This window comes from Tyto alba, unplaced genomic scaffold, assembly GCF_018691265.1.
Source record: "Tyto alba isolate M040663 unplaced genomic scaffold, T.alba_DEE_v4.0 Super-Scaffold_16, whole genome shotgun sequence".
Taxonomy (NCBI): domain Eukaryota; kingdom Metazoa; phylum Chordata; class Aves; order Strigiformes; family Tytonidae; genus Tyto; species Tyto alba.
This window is the reverse complement of record NW_024881278.1, coordinates 5,852,046-5,870,344: the sequence shown is the minus strand read 5'-3', so window position 1 is coordinate 5,870,344 and position 18,299 is coordinate 5,852,046. Positions and strand designations below refer to the sequence as shown.

General features: G+C 44.0%; 2 long non-coding RNA genes across 3 annotated transcripts in view; one reads left to right on the top strand and one right to left on the bottom strand.

The window, feature by feature from the left end:
- LOC116960813 overlaps positions 1-16,688 on the top strand; it is a 517,030-nt gene extending 500,342 nt beyond the window's left edge. For both annotated transcript variants that reach the window (XR_004406602.2, XR_004406601.2), the window contains exon 10: positions 10,978-16,688. This is a non-coding gene — a long non-coding RNA (uncharacterized LOC116960813). The remainder of the gene's footprint in view (positions 1-10,977) is intronic.
- On the bottom strand, positions 1,254-11,215 carry LOC116960814. The gene is made up of 3 exons (XR_004406603.2): positions 11,143-11,215; positions 4,113-4,238; positions 1,254-3,228 (listed from the first exon to the last, which is right to left on the bottom strand). It is a non-coding gene; the product is annotated as an uncharacterized LOC116960814 (long non-coding RNA).
- Positions 16,689-18,299: the final 1,611 nt, after the last annotated feature.

The following is an 18,299-nucleotide window of genomic DNA, read 5'->3' as shown; positions in this document are numbered from 1 at the left end:
TGCCCTCCCTGCCGCTGTGCTCTGAGCACTCATCTCTCTCTGACTTTATTGGGCACAGTAGTGTATTCGCACACCTCTGGAAATCAGTAGCATAATTTAAATGTCTAACTTTAGTTGCTTGGTGACGAGGGTTTTTCTTTTAGTATCACAGATTAAAATGTTCAGATTGTTATCTGAAAATCTTTATTTAGCCCTGCTGAGTCTCTTTGGCCCATACCTGGCAAATGGGAATGTGATCGGACAGCCTTTTCCCTCAGTTTTCAGCTGCTTCTGCCTCTAAACCTGAGGTTACACATGTAAGTGATTTACCCAATTCAATTCCCTCTAATCAGTTATATATTTTTTAAATAATTGTCTGAAAAATTTCACAGCAATTATCAGAGAGAATCATTTAACAATGAGCAGCTGCTTTCCTTGCTGAGATTCCTGTATGTATATATTTGCTTCTCTGTCTAAACATCTGAAATGTTTGGAAAAAACCCTTAAACATGGCCAATGACCACATTTAATGCACAAGATTTCGCACCTCTGGGCTCTGTATTTATAGCTCTGTCATGTTCCTTTCTTGTCCTGACCTGAAGAAGAGAATTTTTTTTCTTAGTTGATGAAAAGGTTGTCTGTCACGGTGTGATTATTGCAGCACAAAATATTGCCTAAAACTTGACCCTGAACAAATTTTGTACAAGGACAGTTTACCCCAGAATTCTGAAGGAGATGAAAACCTCCTCATTCTCACCAAAGGAATGAGCTTGTTTGGGTATATAAAACTGGGGTGATTCTGAAAATCCCTCACGGGGCCTCAATTTTAAATGCACTCTGATCTCGGCGGAACCCATTTTTTCTCCGAGCGTTACTCCCCTGAACTCAGTCTCAGTCACGTTAGCATGGCTGTTCATTGACGCGCACTTCAGAAATTTAATACATGCATGTATTAATCATTGTCCGGCTTGAATAAAATCAAAGGTACTTTTAGCCTTATCAAATGCTGCCGTTCTAAAACCCGGTCCAGAACGTCGGCGCTGGGAGAAGGGGCTGGTACCGCTGGCGGTGGGCACCGCACTAGCTCCCCGCCCAGCAGAGCACTCGCCGCCCCTTCCCCACCAGGCGATGCCGGTTCTTGCCGGCTGCAGCGCTGCCCCCCCCCCCCCCCCCCCCCCCCCCCGTGCAGCCGACAGTAGTGCAGAAAACTTGGGCCGGGCGTTCAGCTTCAGCAGTTTGAGGAGAGGAGGGGAACAGCATGACACAGCCAGAGCTTTTAAATAGTATCTGTTCTTTTATTTAAGAAGCCAATGAGTACAAAAAGTGAATAAACATTTACAGTGCTCTTTTCACCAGTGCTGAATAGATCACAGCACGATCTGTACCTCCTCTACTTGTCTTTCCAAAAGTTTGACGGCCTTATTCTTTTCTATTTCATCTGGACTCTTACTGCCCTTAATATAATGGTATTTGTGTTCAATGACTGTTGCTGACCAAAAGTGGGAATAATTTCTAATGTATTAGTACCTTGACAAATTTCACATCCCTCTCCGTTCATTGTCCATGAACAGACTGGGATTTTTTTTTTATTTTTATTTTTTTTTCCATTAGGCATAATTAATCTCAAAATCATTTGTGGAGGGCGGATAATTTTTCCCTCCCTACGTAGCTAGTTCAAAGGTAACACACAGGATTTCTGCTGTAGACAAAAGGCGTGCTGTGCACATATGCTGGTTCGTGGCACTGCTTCTTTCCCTCATTGAATGAATGTGACTTATTGAAAGTTTCTTCATGTAAGAAAAATTACCTGCTAGTTGTCTGTGTTACTTGTTCAGAATTTCTTTCTGCAAATATTCTTAAGTGTTCTGGTTCACTCACCGTATCAAACATTGTACTTATTATATCACCATCTATTAAAACAGCTATTAGAATAGAAATAGAAAGTGAACCCCTGGTTGCCTTAAATGCACAGGTAATATTTCTTACGGAAGCGGTAGGATTTTTATATTTTTTTTTTTAAATACAGAATTCTCAATTAAGGTCTTAATTATAAAATATTTACTTATTCTGCTGAGCACTTGGTCAGCCGATGCTCTTAGGTCCTTTAGGAGTAGTTACCTGCGTAACTGGTCACCATTGTAAACAGGAACCATCACTCTGGTACCTACTTAAGAGCTGTAATAAAAAAACTGAACCTAAATAAATCCTGTCCAAGGCCCTTTAAAGTCGAGTATATGAGGCACCTATATACAACTGGCCGAAGGAGAGGACTGGCAAACCAGCCCCAATGGTTTATTTTGCAGTGAGACACAAAGCCAAAAGGCGTCTGTGTTCTCATGCTAATGAAGCCCAAGGTGACAGAAAGTTGGCAGAGCATGGTCCCGTGCAGTTACAGGCCAGGATGCAGGAAGGCCAGGGCATTCCATTTAAGTATCATTGAAGACAAACCTGCAGCCTAGCCTGGTCCTAAAACTTCATCTAAAATTAATCCAGAGCCAAATGCCCTCTTCATAGTCCAGCTCTTCGTGACAAAGGCTTTTTTCAAAGTGATAATTAATTTAAAAATCCGGTGTCCTGACCCTAAATCATTTGCTTGCTTTCCAGAAATATTTTGGAGATGCTAAAAGTCTCCAAAACATTCACAGGGAGCTTCCAAGCTGAACTAGCAGTACAAGGTAGCATTTACATAGAGTAGATGGCTTTTAGAGCATGTGTGCTGTACATCATTAGCATAGTCTTCAAACTTTATTAATGCTGGAGTACAGTGCTTCAGGGAGGGGGAAAAAAAAAAAAGGCAAAAGAAAAAATCAGATCAACGAAAGGCTTGCTTTGGCTCATTTACCCAGTTAGCTTTGCATTAACATTCCCACAACAGGATTTACATAAAATTTTTCATGCCAAGCACAAGTATCCTCTGAATCCTGAAGCTATCCTGTTAGTTGATTCAACAGAAAGAAGAGGTGCCGCAAAGTAATGTCAAGTCTGTATTCATACCAGGCCAGCAAGAGGAAGAAGTCAATTTTAGTATTACCTTGTCAGCAAAAAGTAACCACTTTTTTCACACGGTCTTTTTAAAGCCCAGCTCCTGTGTTCCAGCCTCAGGCCCCCTGGGCGTAACCGCACCAGCCTTCCCGCATGGACGTGCCTCTGGGTGCCGTGAACCACGGCGTGGGGATGCGCGTTGTCACGGGCGCGATGCCGCCGTCACGGGGCAGCGGGCTCACCGACAGCCGTGCGCACACCAGCCTCCTCCGGGGGAAAAAACAAATAGCAAATACAAACCCCTGCCTCTGCCAGACCAAGGAGCTTACCTTCAGCTGTTCTTTGCCACTTCTCTCTGAACAAGTATTCAGTTCTGCCGTTTAACAGAAAATGTTTGAAATACAACATTTTCAGGTGAGGGGAGAGAGAACTTTGAAGTTCCTTAAAGTTACTATGAAATCAATACATAAATAAATACTGGGTGTGGTATTCAGTTACCTTCCCTTCATTTTTTCCCCCAGAAAGCAGTTTCCAGATGGATTTTCCCCAAGATGTTAATATTGTGCTGGTTTTAACGCTGATTGAAGCAAGGTAGCAAGTGGTTATTACAGGGCTGACATGCCTGTTCTGCCAAGAAACAGCATGAGCTTTCAATTCAGAAAACAAGGTGAACTTTGTTGTTTAATCAATCTGCTTTTCCCTGCCTTGGCCAGGTATGCATGTTCATGCTCACGACGGGGATGACTGTTAATTTATGATGAGGTTATTTGTATTTTTCTTAATCAAGGCCTAGTTTAGTAAGGGCAAAAACAACGTTCAACCCCAAGACTTTTTTTTTTTTTTTTTTAAATCCTGGGAAAAAAGTTCTTCTTTACAAGAACTAGTCTGCTGGCACTGTCCCCACCAAGTCTTCCTTTTTCCCTCTGAGTGCCTTGTGAAGATGGGCCAGCAGCTCACAGCTCACTGCCTCGCCCAGCCATTAACCAGGAGCTCGCTGCTTATGGACTCCCTGACTGAGGCTCTGCTGCTGAAACAGGAGCGGTTTGGGGCCATTTTGAGGGCTTCTTAAGGTAGTAAAGTCAGCCATATGACTCTTGTCTCAGCGTCCTGACTTAAACCCTAGCTGAAAAGGAAATCATTCTTTCACCTACCGTCTTCTCCGCGTCCTTTGTCTTTGCTTTCCAGCAGCATGACTAGGTATAAAATGGCAGGGCGGCTCAGGGCTGTTTCCTTCTCCCCACCTGCAGCCATGCAGTGTGCTTTACAGTAATCTGTCCCTGCAAGAGCAAAAAAATCAGAGTGATCACTTACTTACCCTTTAACAGATGGTTTGCTCTTTTGAGAGCCTCTCTTGGATATACGGAGTAGGCAGTTTGTCTGTTCACAGAGCTGATGTTCCTGATCATGAAACAAGAAGCTGAAGCATTTTAGCTGGAGCCAGACAAGGGCAATGTTCCCATTTTCGGCTTCTCTGAGTACATTTGCAAACGAGAAGCAGGCTTCAAATGTTCCTCTTCAGCATGAATTCCTGTTCCATCTTCTTCATTACCTGACCTAGTCCATCAGGTCAGAGGCAGGAATACAGGGCCTTGTCAGTATAATGTGCTGCAGAACCAGCGCTGAAAATGGGATTTAAATGGTGGTAATAGGGAATATGTTAATTCAGTTGGATTTTGCCTGAGAAGTAATGTGTAAATTAAAGCGTTACTCAGAAAGGTGTGCACAGTGCTTAAAAATAAAACTTTAATGCTCAGGGGCCAAACATTTCCGTATTCTACTTCAAATGCTTAATTTGTCTCATTTTCACCTGGTATTATTTCTTTAAAACCAAGGCCTGTTCAGTGAAAATGATGCTGTTAGGATGCGTGTGCTTGTACTTGTGTGCATGTATGGGCCTGTGATTATTCCTGTCATCGCTAAAGCAGGCAATATGGATATTGTTTGCAAACCTGAGTTACTATTTGGGCAAAGCATTCATTTTTAGGAATGTGAAAACTGCTCAGCAGCCTTAAGGAAAAAATTTCCATAGGTTTTCCTTTTCGTATTTTCCAGTTTTATGCTCCTGAGTTACAGGCCCGTGTTGAAAAACATCTTTCAGTGTCAGAACTTGTAAAGAGAGAACTGGTAGAAAGCTCGGTCTCACAGAGCAGCTGTTTAGGACTATCAGCTGATACGGGAATAAATACAAACCACTCGTATTCGCTGATACCAAAGGATCCCTACCCTTCTGAATTGCTTTCTGTTTTCCAGTTCTTGCCACTGAAGCGCCATGGCAGCCTCAGCTATCCTCACATAGTGAAGCCTGAGAAAACAGTTCTGAAGGGCCAGAAATGTAGGTGTTATTATGAGCGATCTTAGGCGTACAGGATGTGAGGCTGCGGGAACCGTACGCTGAATCTCTGATGATAAGTATGGTGATAACTGGTAAGACTGTGCTGAACTACTGTGAAACAATTCAGGTAGTCAGCAAACAGGGCTAATTGCTAGTTTGGGGGATATTATGGGTAATTTACTGCCCACTGAGGGCTTCTACCTAAAAATAAGCTTTTTTTTTTTTTTTTTTTTTTTTTTTTCCTTTGGACAGGACTTGCATGTTAATGTAGAATTCCTGATGCAATTATATGTGAAGAGGACATTCGGATGCACTTCCATAAATGCCCTTCTGCTTCTCAATTACATTAACTGTCTTCATAGATCCTTTGACAGAAACCATATTCTTCACGTCTTTTTCAAAACAGCAACTAGGCAATAAGCTAGGCTTTGCTGTTATCCAGGATGTCTTGATCAAAGGTCTGAGCGCAATACAATAAACACAAGAAAAGAAACTACTGGTGGTTTCCAGTACAAACTAACGGGGAAGTGACAAGTGAGCAGATACTGACAATTCAGCCCTGAAACCAAATGCTCGTGTGCAAAACTCCACCTCTGAGAAGGAAGAATAAATAGCCACAAAATGTTTTGGCTATAATTACTTCGTTTAAGAAACAAAAAAAATAAAAATAAAAAAAAGTGCTGAATTCAGTTTGCTAAAGTCAAGACATTAATATTTTTGGCATGTAAAGATGCAAACCAAATGTTTAAATGAAATGCCATCCCCTGGGTTCACATTTGCCCACTGAACTACGGTACAAACCCTCCACAGACCTTCATACAATACGCATTTTTCAGTTCATTGAAGAAGGCCCCTGCTGCTTCTCAAGGAAAACTAACTTGCAGAAGCAAAATAAATACTGGCGTCGCAGTGTAACAGCGGAGCCTCGCAAGCACAGATGTGTAGCATTGTCGGCTTTTAAATCAGATAAGGCGTATTCAGACATAATCACTCCAGTGTCTGGGACACGTTGCACGCTGCAGAGCTGCCCAAGTATGGCCTGACAGACACATACAGTGTGTGCTCAGGCTAAACGGCAACAAGCTGACAGTATTTCATAACAGCCCTGTTATGTCTAGATAGGCAAATGTTTGTGTAATTTAGCTCTGACTTTGAAATAGCTTAAGAAATCGGGAGACAAATGGAGCCTTGTGACTAGTTGTCAGTGATGCCGTACCTGCCGGCTGGCGATACCGCCCGAAGCGGCGGCCTCGGGGTGCCGGGACCGCGCTGCGCTGCGGGCGGCACCGCCACAGGGCTGCCCCCACCCCACCCCACCCAGCCCACGCGTGGGGCTGCTGCAGGGCTGCTCCTGCGCAGACAAACAAACACAAGCTAAAAAACCCCCGTACATGTATACAGACGGACGACCGCACGTTCAGCCCCGGGCCCCGGGCCTCGCCCAAGGATGGCACGCGAGGGGTTACCAGTGGCTGCTTTTCGACAAGATACCTCTAAAAAAGCGAAGAGGGTGCATTTAACCCGACAGAAATATGGCTCGCTGGTTCTGTGGTAGTCCTATTAAGACATACAAAGTATCTCAGCAAGGGAAAATTTAACTTACATACAACACATGATTTTAAGTAAAGAAATATTGATGGGGCGGGGGGAACAAGTATTTTTTTAGCTCTAATTTATGGCTGAGCAGCTTCATTTTAGTTACTTCATGGGAATATTTTAAACCAAGCCTGCATAATATTAAAATAAGTTAAAATGTATGTAAAATTTATGAGAGCATGTCAGGTGCAATGCTTGATAAAGTAAGTTTAATGCTTCAGAATTTTTTTCTTCAGGCAGAGAAAGCTGAATCCTGCAATTCTAGGTTACAGTATAATTTTAGAAACTCTTTTCCATTATACCATTCTTTTATTAATGAGATCCAACCCAATTTAACGAAAAGAGGTAAATTCCTAAAGAGTTTGTGGAAAGTCCTCAGCAGGTTGGAAGCTGGGAGCGTGCGATAAAAGAGGATATTTTCCTACTGTTCATACAATATATCCAATTTTATAAAAACACAGAGGAAATCAATTTACAACAAACTGTACGAGCGCACCACGCCAGTGTGGTTTTTTCTTCTGGAAATGCTGCCTCACTCTGTGAACAAACAAAAGCTTTGGCAGTTGACAGGGGCTGTACATCACGTTGAAAACTCTTCATTTACCGGGCGGGTGTGTCGTGTTGTTTCATTGTGTGGCACTCCCAATTATCGTGACAGAGCTAAGTGACAAAGTACTGTCACCCCGCTGAAATTCAGGGCAGGTCCTTTCCATTTCCCTGCCTGGTCGCGGGAACATCGCTGCCCCGGTACCAAGGAGCGGCAGGAGCAGCAAACAGGGGGAACGTCTGCATACTGCTCTAGTGTATTAAAAATTCAGCTCCTCGGCAATATTAAATCTGAATTTACTTCCATCAAACAGAAACTTAGCATATCTCATTCTTCCATTATAAAATATTGACATCAGAAATAGTGAATCCTGAAATGAAGATTATAGATGAAAACTATGTGCTTGGTAATTATCATTTTTTTTCTTTGTTATTATTCCTTTCCTCTGAGGATTGCACAGGCTGTTGCAAACAGTAATGAAGTTAGCATGCACTGCCAATGTAAAGTATGCTGCAAAGTTATTCTTTCCCTCATTATAGATGAGGGAAGCGAGACAGCGGGAGGAGGGTGATTCCCCCAGCCAAACTCGTGCACAAGTGGGACAGCCCTCCCTCTCAAGGCTTAATCATCCTCCCCAGCGATGAGACCCTCGGTGCCATCTTGTTTCTGTCTTCTTCTGGTCTGCTAGTTCCCTAGGGGTTTTTTAGGTCAGAGTTATTAATATCAATGACAGTTTTTGTCACAAACTAAACAGCCAGGTTCACAAATGCTTTAATTCCTGACAAATCCACTGCCCTGTCTTGCAACACACTCGAATGACCACAGCACTTAAAAAATTGTTGCGGGCGTGGAAACGCCCGACTGTTCATTTCATGAGCCCGACGGACATTTCATGTCCATCCCCTCCAGCCCCTTCTTGAGGCTTGACACCGAAAACAGGAACAGATCGATGGGTTGGGCAACCTGCACTAGACTGACCTTTTGGGTTCCTACGCGTGGAGACAGCGCGTAGCTCGGGCTGGCTTCCCAGCAGAAGAGCCATCTCGTCAGCCCCCCGAAATTCAAACTTGGCCAATGAAGTTGCTCCTGGCTGGCGTCTCTCTTAGGCAGTTACTCGGCGAGGTATCACGCAGCAGGACAGCTTCGTTTGCAGGTGCTCGCTGAACTTTACCTCCTCATGCTCTTGAACCCTGCCCCGTCACCTATGGCTGGTTTTGAGGAGTCTAATATATACAGTGTGTGACACCTGATACCATATCTGTCTCAAATGCTTCTTACAAAAATCAATCTAAATCAATAAATTGTCCACCCTCCTCATACAGTATTTGCAGAGGTTCAAAGACAGGACCAATTACTCTTAAGGTTGAATTGTCAGGTGTCAGATGAGACTATAGAAGTTGAAGCATTATATTTAGGAACAGATTTATTCAGAGGACCTGAAGAATTTGCTTTGCTACCAACAGGTCTATAACCAGAGCTTCTATAGTACGTTCTGGTAGAAACCGGTACCTTGCAAAATGATAGGGGTTGTGTTGCTTGGCTTTTTTATTTGCTTTTTGCACAACTCGGATCATAGAGCTGCCTGATAAAAGTAGGTGAACTAACACCCAAGCTCACTGAAGTCATGGCAGTAAAGCTCCTGACCTCGGTGGGCTTTTGGTCCCGACTCTTCTTGCCAAGCACATTGCCTTTTTGTTACCTGATTTTCTAGGTACGGCTGTAAATTCCCCAGGCTTCATTTGTGTGTAATGTATAGAATACATCTTTATCATGTATCCGGTCTCTTGGGTTCGGGTCCAAAAATGAGACCTGGGCCAGTCTCACAGGTGTAAAGATTACAGGTGAACGTTCCTGTCCCTGCCAAAACCACAGCACACAAATACAGCGGCTTGTTATAATCACACAAGACGTTCCCGAGTTTAACGGTTCTCATCCCAGAATACCAAACCCCCTCTCTTAGCACTCCTGACAAATCAATATGCATTATTATTACATGCTCAGATACTACCACGATAGATATCAGATTTCTGCTCATGCCAAAATTTCAGCTAGCTGTTCCCTCGAGTATTTATGCTTGTGTACTGTATATAACGACAGCCCATTCAAAATGCTCACAGCTCCTAGGAATGAAATGCACATAATTTAGGAATAGCTGCCTGGCTATTCAGGCATCATGCTGTGTCAAGGGAAAATTAAATCTCTGACTCCCCCCCTCTTTTAAAACAAACCTGTAGTTTGCATCATATTTGGGGGAGCTGCATGGAAGTTTCATAAAGAGAAAGTGAGCATGGCTCTTTTTCCGGTTTAATGGTAGTGCCTCCCCAGTAATGTTCCAAAATGATACAGCAGTTTAAAAAAATGGTCTCAGCATGCATGCATTGTAGCACATTAAGAAACCAGGATTTTCTAGGCACTGCACAGCATTAATTACACTGAGCATGCTGCAAATTTAAATTAAATGATATGCCGTGTTCTGTTGTAAATATCAAAATGGATTGCAAGTTACAGCCCCATATTTGCTTCTGATTGGCATTTGTGCACTGAACGGGATCAGAAAATCTCAATGATATAGCCTTTTATTTTGTTTTAGGAGCACCTGATGCAAATGCACTTTTTGTTTTCAGGAGTATCTAACACCACAGTCACAGGCCTAAAAAACCCCCCTCCCACACTAATAAAACTAAAAGAGCAAAAAAAGCCCTCCTCGCCTCGGTTCCCCCTCCTAACAAAACGGAACAAAAATATGTCTCTCTCCCCCACCAAGTATTTACAATCTGGGGAGTGGAGGGGGCCAAGAGGAGAATGGGGGCTACATGGGACTGAAGTAGGTCAGCGTGAAGGAAGTGGACCTGATTTTGTCATGGGGGGCCGAGCACCCAGGATCCTGTGTACGCAAATGCTGCTGCAGGTGGGCGTGGGGTCATCTCGGCAGAGCAGGGCTGCTGTGGCAGCCGGGCCGAGAGCAGGCAGGGAGTGAGGGGTGAGCTGGGCTTGGGACAGACTCGTCTCTGTGCCGAGGGAAGCTGGTGATTCCATGAGAAAAAAGACAATGGCTGGAAAGCACATAAGCAATAAACAGCAGGTCTGTTAGTATTTGTAATCTTTTTTCTTGGCCTAGGTATTTTATGTTCCCTGGTGATTTTATAATATCAGCTTGAAGTGTCAAGATCTCACCAGCCTCTGCCCTTAAACAACTGGATGAGGTGTATTTTAGCCTGTATTTCTGTGTGATTAAATACTAAACAAATAGTTTAAACTCTGCACATCAGAGAAAGGATGGCATTTAGTTAATTGTATAGAGAAGGCATTTAAAAAAAAATATATCTATATTTTCAGGGCTTTTGTCTTTGTGAAATGATTAGCACTGAGCTGAGAAGGACGAGTGAATGCCAGTCTGGATTGGCACAAAGACATGAGGCATACAGCAGGCACATGATAAAAGTGTGGGCAGGGACATACAAAGACACCAACATGTCTTCAAACTCAGGATCACCACGATCTTTCCAAATTATCTTGCCTTTTCTGTGTCTTTTGCTTTTAGGATTTAACTCCAGTCTTCCTGGTCCATTATGCAGCAGCCCTCTGTGTATGAGAAGTACAACTACCAAACAAAAATGCCAAAAAGGAAAAAAAAAAAAAAAAAAAACAAGGATGGCCTGATCTACCCCAGAACAACGAATGGACATTAAAACCGAGCTCAGGATACCTCAACCTTGTAAAACTTCTTTCTTGGATCTTCTGAAGAAGAAATTCCTCTCGGCTCTCCTCAGTCTGAAATACGCTTCGCTGGCTCAGGTTGTGGATAGGATTCCGATGAGATGGTCTAGTAAAGTCAGGCTGTCCAGTGGGGCCTGCTGGGGAGCGGATAAAACTGCATTTGTCCCAGACCTTTCCACAAGCATTTACTGCACCTCTTCAGTGTCTCATTTGGGCACGATGCTGGCTGGGTGTTCAGCAAGTGGCTGGCGACACCGGTATGACTGGAAGATGTTTGTTCATTCTTTCTTACATCTGCCAGCAACGCCCCACTGCCACCAAGGGGGCAGATTCAGCTTCTAGAGACGTGCCTTTCCCTGGGAGCTGCAAGGGTACACGGACGGGTGGCTAACTTCCTCCTGAGTCCAGAATGAATTAATGTAATGGTCAGCCAGGTGAGATGGGCACCACGAAATAACCCCGTTCCGTGAGTAGCATAGGCCTGACAGAAATAGGTGGGAGAGCAACTGGCCTCCAGCTCTCTCACCATCTTCCAGCACTTGCAAAAAAAAAAAAATAAAAAGCAAGGCAAAGATGGGCAAAGATGATAGTTTATGTGCAGCTCAGGAAACTCTCGGAAATGAATGTGTCTGTGATTTAATAACACATCTACACAAAACGACACTTCTCCTAATATTCACCCAGAGAAAGAAGGCAGAGCAGTGTGGGGCCATAACCAGCACACAATGCACTACTACTGCAACAACGAACAGCTAAACTACCAGGTATTTATTTTTCAGTATGCACAATTGTTGGAGGAGAATGAAAATTATTCTTTGACACTGACGGAGACATAGAAAGCCCTGTGCTTCCCCTAGCTCCTGTGGTCCTGACAAGAAACAACTCACAAATTCTAATAAATAGAAAATAGAAATAAATACTCTAACTATATGGCATAGGGTTTTGAATGGCTTTCTGAATCAGAAAGTGCTGCTCGTACGTCTTCGTTATTTCTACACTCTGTAATGCTGGCTCTCCAAAAGTCAGAGACAAAGTGAGATAGATACTACAAGGATCACAGACACTACACTGGGAAACCAAGTATCAATGGTACGTCCAGATTTATGGTAGGTGATGGCAGTAAAGTGAAAGCAAAACTGTTTGCACAGTCTGTATTGTTGCCCATTACTGTGTATTTGCCCTTTTTTCTTGCTTAGCTACAGCTGAAAGAATGGAAAATTGTACCTTATATACAGTATTAGGAGACACGTTTTGATCGTAAGGTCAATCAGACTAGTTTACCCGCTTGAGGTCTTTATGGCACAATCACTCAGTGTCTTTAAGGAAAGGTTAGATACATTTATGGGAAAGGTATTTTGCAGAAGCCTTCCTGTTTCATAGAGGTCTTGGACAAAATGACCCAGGAGGCCCCTTCCAAGTCTATCAAATGTGGTTCCTTGATTGATGCTGTTTCCCCCCCAAGTCTTTTCAAAACACAAAGCACTGTTATAAAATTTAATATGATACACTATATAACTTTAACACAATGCCATTTCCTTATAGGAAATGGTTAGCTGGTAGCACAGGAGCCTTGCGCAAAAGGAAGAAAATAAGAAAAAAGAAATTGTAGTGCAGTTTCTCTGCCAAGGGATATTGACTATAACATTTACGCTGTTTCTCGGTATGGACCCTCATCTGTGCAGAGGGACACCAAGTCATGGAGGCATATAAGTACCCCAGACTGTAGTATATATTTTTCCAGAAAAACCTAGCAAGGCCTGAGGTAATTTTCTATGCTGTGCAGTAAGCATTCCCTCAAAGCTGGAAAGCAAAAGGACACCCAGATCTCCTTATACATAACTGCCTGGTGCTGTAATCTGCTGGGAATAACGTAGAGCTGCCTGGAGGCAAGAAACGGGAGTGTCCAGCGCCCCTCTGCACGCCCCCGGGGCCATAACACAGGCATCCCCTCCACCTGTGCTCCCAAACCCTTCCCTGGTTACAAACGGCAAGAATGAAAACGACGCAAAAATGAGAAGAGGCTCAGAAAAGCCTGTTCTGTAATTAATCACCCTCTCTAAGATGGCTTTGTCCCAGCCTGCTACCATTCGTGCAGCCATCATGCAGCAGTTGGAGCAAACCCCCTGCCAGCTCCACACCCAAAAAGCTGCACTTCTAAATCCCTCTGACGAGAGCAGCAAAATCCCCAGGTAACGTGTTTGTCCATGGACTAAAGACTGTAGCCACATTTTCCCTTACCTGAATACACGGTGCTGCTTCAGAGGAAGATCTGCTTCTTTAAGGAGTGGCCAGCATGCGTCACAGCATTGAGGCTTTCTTGAGGCTGGTGGTCCAGCAAGCCGGCAGCGGTTAGCAGAGAAGCATTCAGTGAGGACGAGTGGTGTGTGTGGTTTGTTCTTCAGACAGAATGCTCTCCGGGTCTCATTGACCCTTTTTCTTTCGATGTGTTAACGTATTTAAAAGTTTGAGTCAACTGAATGAAATTTCTAAAAAACAACCAACCAGCCTCTCTGGGACATTCGGTTGAAATGCTGTGGTTGGCCTCCTCTGCGCTGTAGTAAGTCTTAGTTTTAGGTTCTCGCAGGGAAAAAAAAATTTAAAATACCCAGAACTTTATTGAATTTGGGTTTACTCTCAAAAACATTTTACACTAACCTTTTTATTTTCACTCCAGCTGATTCATTTAAAGGCCAAACTTCTCTTCAAAAAACAGGCCCCTGCTCCCGTCTTCTTGGGACAGCTCTGCCAGGAAATAACAGCATCCATCCATACGCACACACTCCAGAGGCTTCTGAAGTCTCACAAAGGTGAGCTGCTCCCCCTTGCAGGGCAAGCTGGGATTAGCTCTTTTATTAACCTTCTAACCTCATCCCCAAGAAAGAAAAATAGCCTAACCTTTTTTTTTATTTATTTTTTTTATTTGGAAGCTTGCAGCCTCCTTTACCCAAACATTTGTGAGCTCAAACACCCTACAGACGGGAGCAAAATGAGGACTGTTGGTGGTGCTTTCCAGGAGGAGCTCCCTGAAGGCCCTTTTGGACCCTCCCATTACATTGTACTCCATGTCAGTGGCTATCCCTAAAAGCTTGTGTTTTCACTTTACAATACTTTCCCATTACCATGAGTCTTGGGTCTCTCCATTTGAATCATATTTTGGGGAGAAAATAATAACCATTTACTCCTTTTCAACATCTTGCATCAATGTATTTTCCCGATTCCTACGTCAAAGAAATGACTTTTAGCAAAACGAAAAATTTGACCTGGCTTCAGTCCTGACAGCACTGCAATTTCTCATCCTTGGCTCTCACTTCATCCCTGCGTCACAGTGCGGAGTAAGACACTCGTGTCAGGATAGCTTTTCTCACTGGAGTCACAATGGTAAAAATGAGCCTCAGCGAGTGACACGAGCAGAAATTTCAAAGGCAGCAAAATTTATCTCCTGCTCTTTGTCTTACAGTATGGTGCATTTTAGTGGTTGGAAGATTTAGCTTCCAAGCATCCCATATATATAAATCCCAGTGGACAACAGCTCGCCAGCTTCTTTTTTAGGGCGGTTGAGCTCAACAGCTAGAATCTGCCAGGGAACGAGGGTTGAGAGAAGGATGGAGAAAACCTTTCCTGTAGCCTTCAGGTGTTGGTCAAGGGCCAGGATGAGGAAACAGCCAAAGCAAAACAAAACTCTCTCAGCTACATCTCCTCGGGTATGTGGCATAAGGACCATGATCTGGGGCCAGCCCTGCCGCTCCTCTGCTGTAGCTTAAACCATTAACTGCTTTGCTGATACGGTCCCTCTTGGGGGTTTCTCCTTCTGAAAGATTTATACTTGGCTTAAATCTAATACGAATACTCCACTTTAGCTTTTAGGAGGCCAAGACCCTTAAAAGTCTCGGATGGGCAGGACAAGCGAGGAAGGCAAAATCTCTCTCCTCAGGTCCCTTGCGAAAGTGCTCAAACACCGCTCTGCTGAGAGCTCCCCAGCTGCTGCGCTGGGTAAAGGGATGCCTCTCAGCTCTGACGTGCAGGGATGCCCTTCACACTAACAGGCAGGGGGAAAAAGGCAGTGGGAAGAGCAAAAGGCACCTGAATAAAAAGGCAGGCCATGATGGATCCAGCTGAATTTTATGGCCTTCTCTGATCTCCGGACATGGGAAAACCCATTCAGCATCTTGGATCTCCAGCCTGGGCTGTGTGCGGCCTTAACTGTGCCACAAAGGAGAGATGGTTTGCTCTTGTTGCCTCCTCCAAAGAAAGCTGTTACTATGAATTCTTTGAGGCCCAGGAACTCCATTTCCCAGCTTTCAGTTAATACTGCAATGATTATACATAAATAATAGTAACAATAATCATAATAATACCTGGCTTGCCATTATGTTGTACTCAGTCTTTGCGATGCCCCTCTCACGATAAAAATCTGTGTACTAAACACTTTAATTGAAACTCTTAATCAAACAGAGATATTTCCTCTTGTGCAGTTATAGTCACATAATGATCACAGAGCACCTTACAGAATCAAATAAAAGTAGCCAGCCTGATCCTTGCATAGAAGGAAACACCATTATTGGGCGTCTTAGTAGTATATAACAATGCTGTCACATAGACAATTAATTGTCAAACATACCTTATTTTAGGATTTATGCTGGCCAAATAGCATCCAGAACACTTGGGTTTTATCCTTAAGCTTGTTCTAAAAACCTCTCATGCCATCACAAGAGGGGACTGGACGGTCTTGCCTGATAGACAGGAAGAGCAGCCCGCAGACAGGAGGGCTAGTGAGCAGTCGTGCCTCATTATCAAGAGCCCTGGTTCAGAAGGAAAAAAGAAAAAAGGTTATAATTTTCCTGATTCAGAAAAAAAGCCACGGAAGTCTTGATGTGCCATAGTGCTGAGTACTGAGCAGCCTCCATAGGGTCACTGAGAGAGGACAAGGCAAAACCCAGCAGTACGAACGCTAACGCTAAATGATGCCTCCCGAGGTCTGGAAGGGGTCTCCAGCTTTGGACCTTCTAATAGGTAGTTCTGGAGCTACGAGACGACAAAGAGCTTTGTTCCCTCTTGTATAATTGATAAATTACCATTGTTAGTACTAAACAATGCTACCGAGCAAGAATGGAAACACGCTAATGCTTTATCCATCTTAAGCAATTCTGCTCATGTGCTCATACTGTTCTTAAATGTGCTAGATATTTGTTTGACGAAACAATAAGTTTTAGAAAAGAGAAAAATAAGAACTTTAAAGATAATCAAAACCTTGACTACATACTTTACCACAGGCAGCTGTGAATAAGCTTCAATACTCTTTATTTTTAACATTCCAGATATGTAATTTAATGCAGGTCTAATGACAGTCTCGAACATACTGCTTTAATCGAAATTGTTCAAGCTCTGTTCTGTGACAAGGGCTCACAAGCTACCAGCAGGGTTGTCCATTTTCCCCACTTCTGTAAGGAAAAGAAAAGGGAGGGGAGGGGGACATTCTTGAACTTATGTTGCTATTGATGTGTAATATACAATAAAAAAATAGTTAAATTTCAATTACCCACAGGTAATTATAATTTTATTGTTTGACTGTACTGTGGGGATTTTTGTAATTCCCAAGACTAATAATTTTCTATAATTTTACAGGTTGTCAAATAAACTATTAAAGATTATCTTTGAAAAGGATTCTGCAATTGTAAGGACATATCATACTGTTCCTGTACATTATTAGTAATTAGAGATCCCTGGATAGTGAAATATCTGCACTATATGCTAGCTGCTGGATACCATATTTTCTCACAGCCTCCTGTAATCTTGAACCAAAGCTTTCAAACTTCTCATCCATTGTAGCCTGAGTCACGTCCAAACTTTTATTAATATTCACTGAGCACTCATTAAGCAATTCTGGTGCGTTCGATACGTTAAATCTGTGCTTCCTGATGGGGAAAAGCAAAGGCTCACAGGTCCGTCCCGGTGTAGTGGAAACAAACACAAAAGGACTAATTCTGAGCTCTGTCCCCTGATGGGGCTATGGGGAAGCAGCAGCGCTTATACCAGCACAAAAGCTCTGAATCTGTCCTGAATGCCTTTTGACAATGTGGCTTGCACAACAAGATCAAATTATGCTTCCTGATTTTATCCGAAAAATAGGCATAGATGCAAACGTGCGTAGGGACCAGCCTCGGCTGTCAACAAGGAGGGGGGATGGGATGGGCAGAGCGTCCAGCCCCCAAGAATCAGGGATTTAGGGGTACCCCCTCACCCTCATCGGCGAGCCCCCCCCGGGTCCCTGGGGTGTTGGTGAGGAGCTCCCCAGGCCGCTTCCCCTCCCGCCCTAGCGCCCAACACCCGCACGGCTCGGGCGAGCAGGCAGCTGCTTCTCCCAGGTTAGCTGGCAAAAGCCAAAAGGCAGCGCAGCCAGCGTTTGCCGGGCAGCGGCTTCCTTCGTCTGTACGCGCCGGGTGGGCGAGATATTTATTCAGAGTCTTACCGGGGCGTGATCCTAAGGAGGACCACGGGAGGGATGAGCTGAGAGGAAAAGCAGACCCCGAAACGTTGCACGTACCATCCGGGCACGGACTGGGAGGGCAGCGAGTGCAAAACCACACGAGGGGACTCGCTGTTGTAGAGATGGTTGATATCTTGCCTGTAGAGCCATCAAAGGCGCAATTCTTAGCTGGCGGCATTTTTTTTTTTATTGCACCTGCCCCAGGAGATAGTCATTATTTGTTTTATTGGCCTCTTGGATTGTTATGTGGTGAAGGCTCCGTGCAGAGGGAAACTTCAACGCATTAAGATTTCTTTATGGGCTGAAATCTCTCTGAGGAGAGTGGTTTCAGGACATGAAGATTTTCATGCGGAAAACTTTATGGATATGATTTTTTTTTTCCCCGATGGTTGCCTCCACCCTCACAACTGGGGTTTTGCACAGCCCCAGCCTGTTGGGACACCAAGCAAGGGCATCATCTCACGGCTCTGCCCTGCACTGGACACATCTGCAGGGAGGGGTTTGCCCCCCTCCTGGTGCCAAGAAGCCTCTGTGGCAGCTGCGGTGCTCAGCGAGGGATCTGGTGAGGGATTTCCCGCACAGCGGGGAGCGCTGAGGGTGGCTTATGTTGGTTTTACGGCGGTGTTGAGCTGGTGGAGCAGTATAAAGATACAGGAGCACGG